This window comes from Lithobates pipiens, unplaced genomic scaffold (assembly GCF_037356315.1).
Source record: "Lithobates pipiens isolate NorthernLeopardFrog02 unplaced genomic scaffold, aLitPip1_a1.2 Scaffold_30, whole genome shotgun sequence".
In the NCBI taxonomy this organism is placed as follows: Eukaryota; Metazoa; Chordata; class Amphibia; order Anura; family Ranidae; genus Lithobates; species Lithobates pipiens.
The window spans coordinates 24,869,368-24,878,401 of record NW_027507791.1 but is presented as its reverse complement, the minus strand read 5'-3'; the positions used below and the strand labels follow the sequence as shown (position 1 = coordinate 24,878,401).

Below are 9,034 nucleotides of genomic sequence, written 5' to 3'. Positions count from 1 at the left end.
GAAAAATACATTTTTATTGGTCAGCTGCCATTGGAATAGCCCCCCTACCATTAAAATAGCTGACATAGCGGTCACGCACCTCACGTGCTGTTTGGGGGGCTAAGCCAGGAAGGGCATGATCCAGCCCTGTCAGTTCTGGAAGCCTGAGTCCGGCCTCAGGCCCAATAGGCTGCAGGTACTGGTTACCTGAAAATTTCCTGAGAAAATTGTGCAGAATGCAGCAGCACAGAATCACATAGTTCAGTTTATATTCCGCAAGGTTGATGGCTGTCAGTAACAGACGGAACCGGCTGGCCATAATGTCAAAGGCACTCCCCACAACCCTTCTTGCTCTGGCCAGCCGGTAATTAAAAACCCTCCTCTCCGGGGTGAGGGTCCTTTGGGGGAAGGGTTTCATAAAATGTTCACTCAGACCGAACGCTTCATCAGCCAGAAACACAAACGGTAGACCCTCCACATTCTCGGCATCTGGTGGCAAGTCCAGGCCACCAGTGATAAGACGGTGGCAGAACTCGGTCTGCCTAAAGACTCCTCCGTCAGACATCTGGCCGTTCTTCCCCACATCCACATAAAGAAAGTCACATTGTGCCGACACCACCGCCATTAACACCACACTATGGAACCCCTTATAATTCCAATAGTAGGACCCCGAATGGGGTGGGGGCACAATCCTCACATGATTCCCTTTGATCGCCCCTCCGCAGTTGGGAAAGTCCCAACGGGCAGCGAATTGGGAAGCCACAGTCTGCCATTCCTGTGGTGTGGAAGGACACTGGGAAGTCAAACACAGGGAAAAAAAAAAAATAGTCATTAAATAAAAACAATTCATAACAACTAAAACACCAAGCCCCAATATAGCACGAACTCGTTCCCGAGTACGTCCACTCTCCATGGCTTTCAAACCGTCGGATGGACAGACAAGCTCAACTGAACGCACTGAAGAACAGCCAGACCTATGAAGAACGACCTGAAACCCAGAAACGAGCGGACCAGAAGCGCCTAATAACAGGTACAACTGATCCACGCATACCGAAAGACAGATATAAACCTCACAGGTAGACTGCGCCGTAGTGAACGGACAAATTAAGCTGAAGTCTGTAAAGCGCGAATCGTCTCTAACCAAACTTCTACTAATGCAAAGTCAGCAGAAGGAGCTCAAAGGGTGCTTTGCTGTGTCTTGGACTTCCTATTTCTAGTCCCGTCGTACGTGACGTACGTCATCGCGCACGGTTTCAGCTGACTGTTTGCTCGTCGTGTGTGGGCAAGTCCGTCCATGCTAATTTTGAGCGGACTGTTCGCTGAAACTGTTTGACGGACAAAGTTGGGCGAACAGTCCCCGCGTGTGTACGCGGCCTGACTTGTATCTTATTTCAGACTTCTGGGAAAATCAGTGAAACAATCATACAAGCAGGAAACGACATATCTGGGCGGTGTTCTGTATACATTCTGTGTACAGAGCACCTCCAGGGAGCCATATTGCATTGCATTTCACAGAAAACTACAGCGGCCGCAGATTGAAAAGGAAAGGTAATAACATTCAATTACAATATGACTTGTGTTTAATGGAAGAAATAACCTGTAGAAATAAAGGGCTGACCAGGAAATATATTAAGACACGGGCAAAATGGTTTGAATTTAAAGTGTAAGTAAACACCCCCTATCTTTTTCAGCCAAGGAAGCTGCCATCTTTGTCTCTGTTTAATATAAAACTACCGTGATGCTGCACATGTGATCAGTCATGACACCAGCCATTGGATGGTTTAACAGTTTGATTGAGAGCACAACCAATGGGAGTGTTACATTTCCGGCATGCCCTGGAAATGAAACTGTTTTATAGATGGGGAAAAGATTTGATAGATGAATTGATCAAAGAACAAAATGGTACCACATCCCAGAGTATACATTTTTAAAGATAAGGGGGAAGGGAAAAAGGAGCTGGAGGGTAACCAACCCCCGGGGCTTTTAAAACGGTACCAAGTATAGAGGCAAGATAATCACATGCCAACAATAAAATAAATACAGTTTTATTTAAAGTACAAATACATAAATAAAAGACAATTGCTACAAAGAGGACTGGTGACTATACAGGTGACAATACAAGTTACCAAATTTGTACAGAGATATGCTGCATTTTTCTCTACATGTTTCGCTCTCTTGAGCTTCTTCAGGATGTTGCAGCGTTTACAGTTAAAAAAGAAACTGAAAAATAGAGTAATAAATAAAATTAACAAATAATTCTAGAGAATTTTATTATCAAACAGAAATTCTATATTTTATTTAATATCTGTTTCAATCAACGTTGTTGATCCAAACAGATAAACAATTTTCAATCAAATTAACAATACAGGGACATATATTATTAAATAGTGATAATAAATATGTACTGATATATTGGAAAATGTATATATGAATACATACATTTCAAACACTGAGCAAAGAAAACAATTTAAATACAAAAAATAGCCGTCTTACCAAGTGGGTCATGAATCCATGCTTATTAAGAAGTTTGTCAAATCGACTTTTATATATGGAAAAAAACACAAACAAATGCGCCAACGAGGAGCCCCGGTATTCCCCGGCAGTCTGCAGAGGCACGAGATACATTATAAAAAGAACAAAAAAACATGGGTTTGGGCAAAAGACAGATATTGGTCATATGAGGACATACCTGAAAGGTATCAGAAATATGGGTGTTTTAGAGCCAATATTAAATGTAGAGGGCAGTGTGCCTTGAAGGGATCAGGGTGTTGTCAGATAGTATTTAAAGTTGGGTCCTCTGAGTAAGTGGTTAGCCTATAAGGATTGAAGACAAAGAAAGTTTTCAATGATGTGCTGTCCATTTGTAGAGACCATTAAAGAGGTCCCATGCATAGCTAGGTAAGCTTTTTATATTACAAAAAAGGTCAAATAGAATTTCTGTTTGATAAAAAAATTCTCTAGAATTATTTGGTAATTTTATTTATTACTCTATTTTTCAGTTTCTTTTTTAACCACTTGCTTACTGGGCACTTAAACCCCCCTCCTGCCCAGACCAATTTTCAGCTTTCAGCGCTGATGCACTTTGAATGACAATTGCGCGGGCATACAACACTGTACCCAAATGAAATTTTTATCATTTTTTTCCCACAAATAGAGCTTTCTTTTGGTGGTATTTAATTACAGCTAGGAGTTTTATTTTTTGCTAAACAAACAAAAAAAGATGCAAAAAAAAAATCATGTTTGTTTGTTATAAAATTTTGCAAACAGGTAATTTTTCTCCTTCATTGAAATGCACTGATGAGGCGGCACTGGTGGGCACTGATAGGCGGCACTGGTGGGCACTGATAGGTGGCACTGGTGGGCACTGATAGCCACAGTTAAGGCGACACTAAAAGGCACAGATAAGGTGGCACCGATAGGCACAGATAAGACAGTACTGATGGGCACAGATAAGGCGGCACTGATGGGCAAAGATGGGCACTGATGGGTGGCACTGATGGGTGGCACGGATGCGTGGCACTAAGGGGCACTGATGGGTACCACTGATAGATGGGACTGATGGGCACTGATAGGTGGCACTGCTAGGTGGCTCTGATAAATGGCACTGCTGGGCACTGATGGGTAGCACTGATGGGCACTGGTAAATGACACTGATAGGCACGGATATGTGGCACTGAGGTGCAGCAATGTTTTTGAGGCAGATTGTGGGCACTGATGTATGGCACTGTGGACACTGATGTATGGCACTGTGGGTACTGATGTATGGCACTGTGGGCACTGATGTATGGCACTGTGGGCACTGATGTATGGCACTGCTGGGTGGCACTATGGGCACTGATGGGTGGCACTGCTGTGTGGCACTTTTTTAATCATCTGGGGGTTACTGGCAGGAGGCAGGTGGGCACTTATACGCTGGCCGTGATCGGGACTGATGTCCCGATCACGGCCGCCGGCCGAAAAATAGGCGATTACCGGCTCCGTTGTATCACATGATCAGCTGTCATTGGCTGACAGCTGATCACGTGGTAAGGGGTCGGGATCGACCCCTTGCTCGGATCTGTGATCAGGTGAGTCTCATAGTCTCATAGACTCGCCGATCACAGAGCGCGCAAAGCAGGTCCGCGCTGTAGCCGTCATTTTGCTATAGCGCGGATCTCAAGAGGTTAACTGTAAATGCTGCAACATTCTGAAGAAGCTCAAGAGAGTGAAACATGTAGAGAAAAATGCAGCATATCTCTGTACAAATTTGGTAACATGTATGGTCACCTGTGATTATGTACCACCATTTGTACTCTAGTAGTTGATATATACATCCATATTCCTCTTTGTAGCAATTGTCTTTTATTTATGTATTTGTACTTTAAATAAAACTGTATTTATTTTATTGTTGGCATGTGATTATCTTGCCTCTATACTTGGTACCGTTTTAAAAGTCCCGGGGGTTGGTTACCCTCCAGCCCCTTTTTCCCTTCCCCCTTATCTTTAAAAATGTTTTATAGATGGGTTTACTTCCGCTTTAAGGAAACTAAACTATATTATGAAATAATATCAGACCCTGATGGTAAATCAGAGTATGACTTATTAATTAATATTGATTAAGCTTATAGTATCTGTTGTATACCCCCCCCCCCCCAATAGTTCTATATTTACCTTTGTCGTAGGTCCCCCACCCTCGATTTTTCCTTTCTTCTTTTTCTTCCTCCTTTTTTCTTTAAAAAAACAAAACAAAAACAAGAACAAAAACAATATGACTTGTGTCACATTTGTATATGCTATATTATTAGTATTTTTTTCCCCGCTAAAGTGGAGTTACCCTTTAAGCACCCTAGGATGTGAAAGGCAGTCCTTACGCTCAGCACACAGGAAGCAAAAAGTCTATTGAATTGAGATGTGAGTTTTCCACGGCAGCAGGTAATTTGCAATGATATTTGATAAATGGCTTTCAATATAAAAGTAAATAAATAACAAAGCGTCATTTGTTGTTTTTCCCAACAACAATGAAGTTAAACTTTAATCTCCTGTATTCTTTTAAAGAAAACTCTTCCTTTCATCAATGCCTGCCCTCAACTTCATTCTGCATTTTTTTTTTTTCATATAAATGCCACTCAGGTTAAAATATGTCACACCGATATTAATGTATCTATTCTCCGAGTACAATGAATACATGCCTAAATATATGCATACCTGTTATTTACAATTTCCAGGCGCAGGAAAACTATGCACACAAAGCTCTGGGGGCTAAAGGTCAGGTGCACGGGGAGGAGTATGGATTGGATGTCCTTGATCTGCGGGTGCTGGATAGAGCTGCTTGTAACAAACAAGTACAATGTAGACATAGATCAGGCTCTTCTTAGGATGACATTGACCAGGACCTCTAAAATATTCTTGATACGCCTGGTTTTACATAAAATAATGATCTGCCATACAAAGGAAGGCACAAAAAGAAATATAAATATGAAAAGGTTGAATCAATTGACAGTCTAACAAGAAAAAGCATTGCCATTTAAAGAGCAATTCCTGGAGGTTGGTAAAAAAAAACAAAAAACTGGTCAGTAAGTATCTAGTGCTATCGAGTACACGCTTCAAGTGTTCTTACATTGGAAATTCCACTTAATTTGCAATCTATAGTCAAACATTCGTGGAGATCTGACCATCGCATCTACCTATATGGCAAAACGTTTATGGACCTAACGGCAAATGATTGAGTTCAGAGTTAAGGACACTGTGGGTGGTGCCACTCGGCCTGCACGTGGGGGCAGCTTTCGTGTCGAGCGCACTCATTAATGTGTCAAACACTGTGCCGTAAGTACAGTAAATGTACAGAGTTCTACTGTAACGTACAATCCCATGTTACTACATTTTAACTTGATGTTCCTTTGGGAGGGACACCACTGAGTCCATATCCTCTCTACCACTCCTCTGCCACCAGAATTTGGAACCGCTGTGCACTTAGCATGGACCTCATGCGTGCACTTGTTAACTGCTTCTCCTCCGTACCATGTGGCCAGGCTATGGGTCTCCTTAATGTAGGTAAGGTCCAGGCTGCTTAGGGAAACCGACCGACAGGGAGGAAGCCAGATCACCTACCGGCAGCCCCATCACCTACACCAGGTACCATGTTTATGACCGGCTGCAATGTACTTTGCACTATTTCTGGTTACCCATAACTGCGTTGCTTCTCCTGCTTGTTGTGGTGAGTACGCCTTTGATGGTGGCTTTGCCTCATACCCCACATGTGCTTTACTGACTCTAGTTCTTTCAAACACCAGAAACCATCATGCACACCTTTGAATAACTTTAGACCCGGCTTAAGTTGATGCAACTTTACTAAACAACTTGATGATTCAGTTTAACATGAGCATTTGCAATGGAGCCTCCCTGACTAACTCTAGTAGGCTGCCAAAGTATACCTCAGGAAGCTGGTAGTCCATGACTGGTGTTCCCCAAAGCTTGGCAAGTCTCTGGCCTCCCTGTGTCCTCCAATGGACTGCAAGGAGCAGCAGTCCTCCTCGGGTGCTCTGCAGCAACAGCATCTTTCTGTGCGGGCCGCAGCTACGGAACCCCGGTCTTCCCTCTTATTTATAGTACAGGGCAGAAAGGCTGGGTCCAAAAAGCCAAAAAACAGAGGTGCAGCATATTAACACTTTCCCCAGCCTGGGCCAGCCAACTACCAAGCTATCAAAATGTAGGCAGCCTGCTATTATTGTATACTATTTATGGTTCCAATCTTGTGGTGACAGTTTAGGGAAGGTCCTTTTCTGTTCTATCATAACCATAACCCTGTAATTAAAGTGCCTCAAGTCTTTCATAAAGACTCAGGTGGCCTTCACAGAGCCTGGACCCTAACCCCACAGAACACCTTTGGGATGAATTGGAATGCTGATTATAAGTCACATCTTTTTCTCCAACATCAGTACTTGAACTCACAAATGTTCTTTTGACTGAATTCTCACAAATTCCCATAGACACTAGCCAAAACTTTGTGAAGAGTTCTTCAAAAGGGCAGCTATAACTTCAAAGGTGGGTGGGGGTGCCAAATCCATACTATTACTCATGGTTTTGGAATGGGATATTTAGCAAAAAGTGGATCTTAGAAGGACAAAAAGTACCCCCAGTACTGTGGGACTTTATGGGCAAACCACAACGAGCACTATAGTAATTAAAAGGTTTAACAACAAAGTTTATTAAGGTTTTACAATTGTATTGGTGCAAACATCACCATGAAAGTACATAAAATACAAAATGCAAAATACAGTATACAAAAGCTCATAAAGAGCTGATGAAGGGTGTAGAAGTTGCTTCTCATTAAGCCCAACTTGTTTCAGGAATGTGGGAATATATCCCTTCTTCAGGGTCATAGAGAAGATCATGAGTTGAAGACATTCTATAACAGAACATAGCACAGATTAAAGTGGTTGTAAACCCTTACAACACACTTTTTATATTAAGGCTTACCTGTAGCTACCCTGGATATCTCCTAAACCTGAACAGTTTAGGAGATATCCCCTGTACTTGCATGTGCCGACTTCATTGGCACATGCTCACCGATGCAAACTTAAGCAACAGCACGTAATATCTAAACCACTGGCAACAAAAGTGAGTACACCCTTAAGTGAAAATGTCCAAATTGGGCCCAACGTGTCAATATTTTATGTGGCCCCTCCTTATTTTACAGCACTGCCTTAACCCTCTTGGGCATGGAATTCACCAGAGCTTCACAGGGTGCCACTGGAGTCCTCTTCCACTCCTCCATGACGACATCACGGAGCTGGTGGATATTAGAGACCTTGCACTCCCCCACCTTCTGTTTGAGGATGCCCCACAGATGCTTAATAGGGTTTAGGTCTGGAGGCATGCTTGACCAGTCCATCACCTTTACCCTCAGCTTCTTTAGCAAGGTAGTGGTCATCTTGGAGGTGTGTTTGGGGTCGTTATCGTGTTGGAATACTGCCCTGTCATCATATACACATTGTTCCGATGATCAGATTAGTGTATTGAAAACCGTATGATATATGCTTCCAATGTCTAGTATAGGGATTCTATAGAGGCTACCTTGTAAGTATATTCTGTGTATAGGAAAAACACTCTCCTTGGTGTGGTCCTCCGGAGAAGCAGCGTTTGCCTCTTGCAGACATGTTGCTTATAAGTGTGTGTGGACGCCCATGTGGCCATTCCAGACATGGTCATGTTTCTATGCATCATCACCAGTGCACAATGAGAAGCAGAGACAGATCTAATTAACTCATCGATGTACTTGATAACAGATTCTCTTAGCCAGAAAGGTTAATGACATTGAGTGTATTGGTGTAGTTGTGTTCAATTTGGGTCAGATGTTGTGATTCTAGGTGTTGTGTGTGCTGTCAACTAGAATGGGTTCTAACAAATCTTTGTGGTGGATAGTGTAGAAAGTGCTTCTTGAGATATCACCTGGGTGCATTGATACTGATAAGCCATCACCCAAGCCATCTCAGGCAGAGGTTGCAACACTGAAAACTTAAGTAGATTTATTGACAATCATTTGAGACCTTATGTCACCAACCTCTCTTCCTACATCAAATGAATCTATTACAGAACCTGGAAGGGATGCACCTCCCACCGAATCACTATTAGTGGCCATTGATGTTGAGGCTTTGTATGGCTCCATCCCCCATCACCAAGGCATATCAGCAGTCTAACATTTTATTTCACAATCTCACAGACATGATCGTAAAGTCAACAAATTTGTAATAGAAGCATTGGAATTCATTTTGACACACAACACCTTCTCGTTCGATGGGTCTCACTACCAGGTGCAGGGGGTGGCAATAACGACATGTTGTGCCCTTGTTGTATGCCAATCTGTACCTGGGGGGTGGGAATGTGCCCTCCTATCGAGTGAGGGGCTGCTGTCATTTACCAGTCATATCATCTCATGGTTTCCGATATATTGATGACATCCTGATGATATGGGAGGGCTCCTCTGAAGCACTACACTCTTTCATTAAGGCCATGAACAAAGATACCTCAAACTTGCACTTCACTATGAATTTCAGTGATAAGTCAATTACCTTTCTGG

The 9,034-nt window shown here is 42.7% G+C and overlaps 1 long non-coding RNA gene across 1 annotated transcript; it reads right to left on the bottom strand.

The window, feature by feature from the left end:
* Nucleotides 1-2,027: 2,027 nt before the first annotated feature.
* Nucleotides 2,028-4,690, bottom strand: LOC143942031 (uncharacterized). Its single transcript, XR_013264645.1, has 3 exons — nucleotides 4,630-4,690; nucleotides 2,473-2,793; nucleotides 2,028-2,199 (listed from the first exon to the last, which is right to left on the bottom strand). It is a non-coding gene; the product is annotated as an uncharacterized LOC143942031 (long non-coding RNA).
* Nucleotides 4,691-9,034: the final 4,344 nt, after the last annotated feature.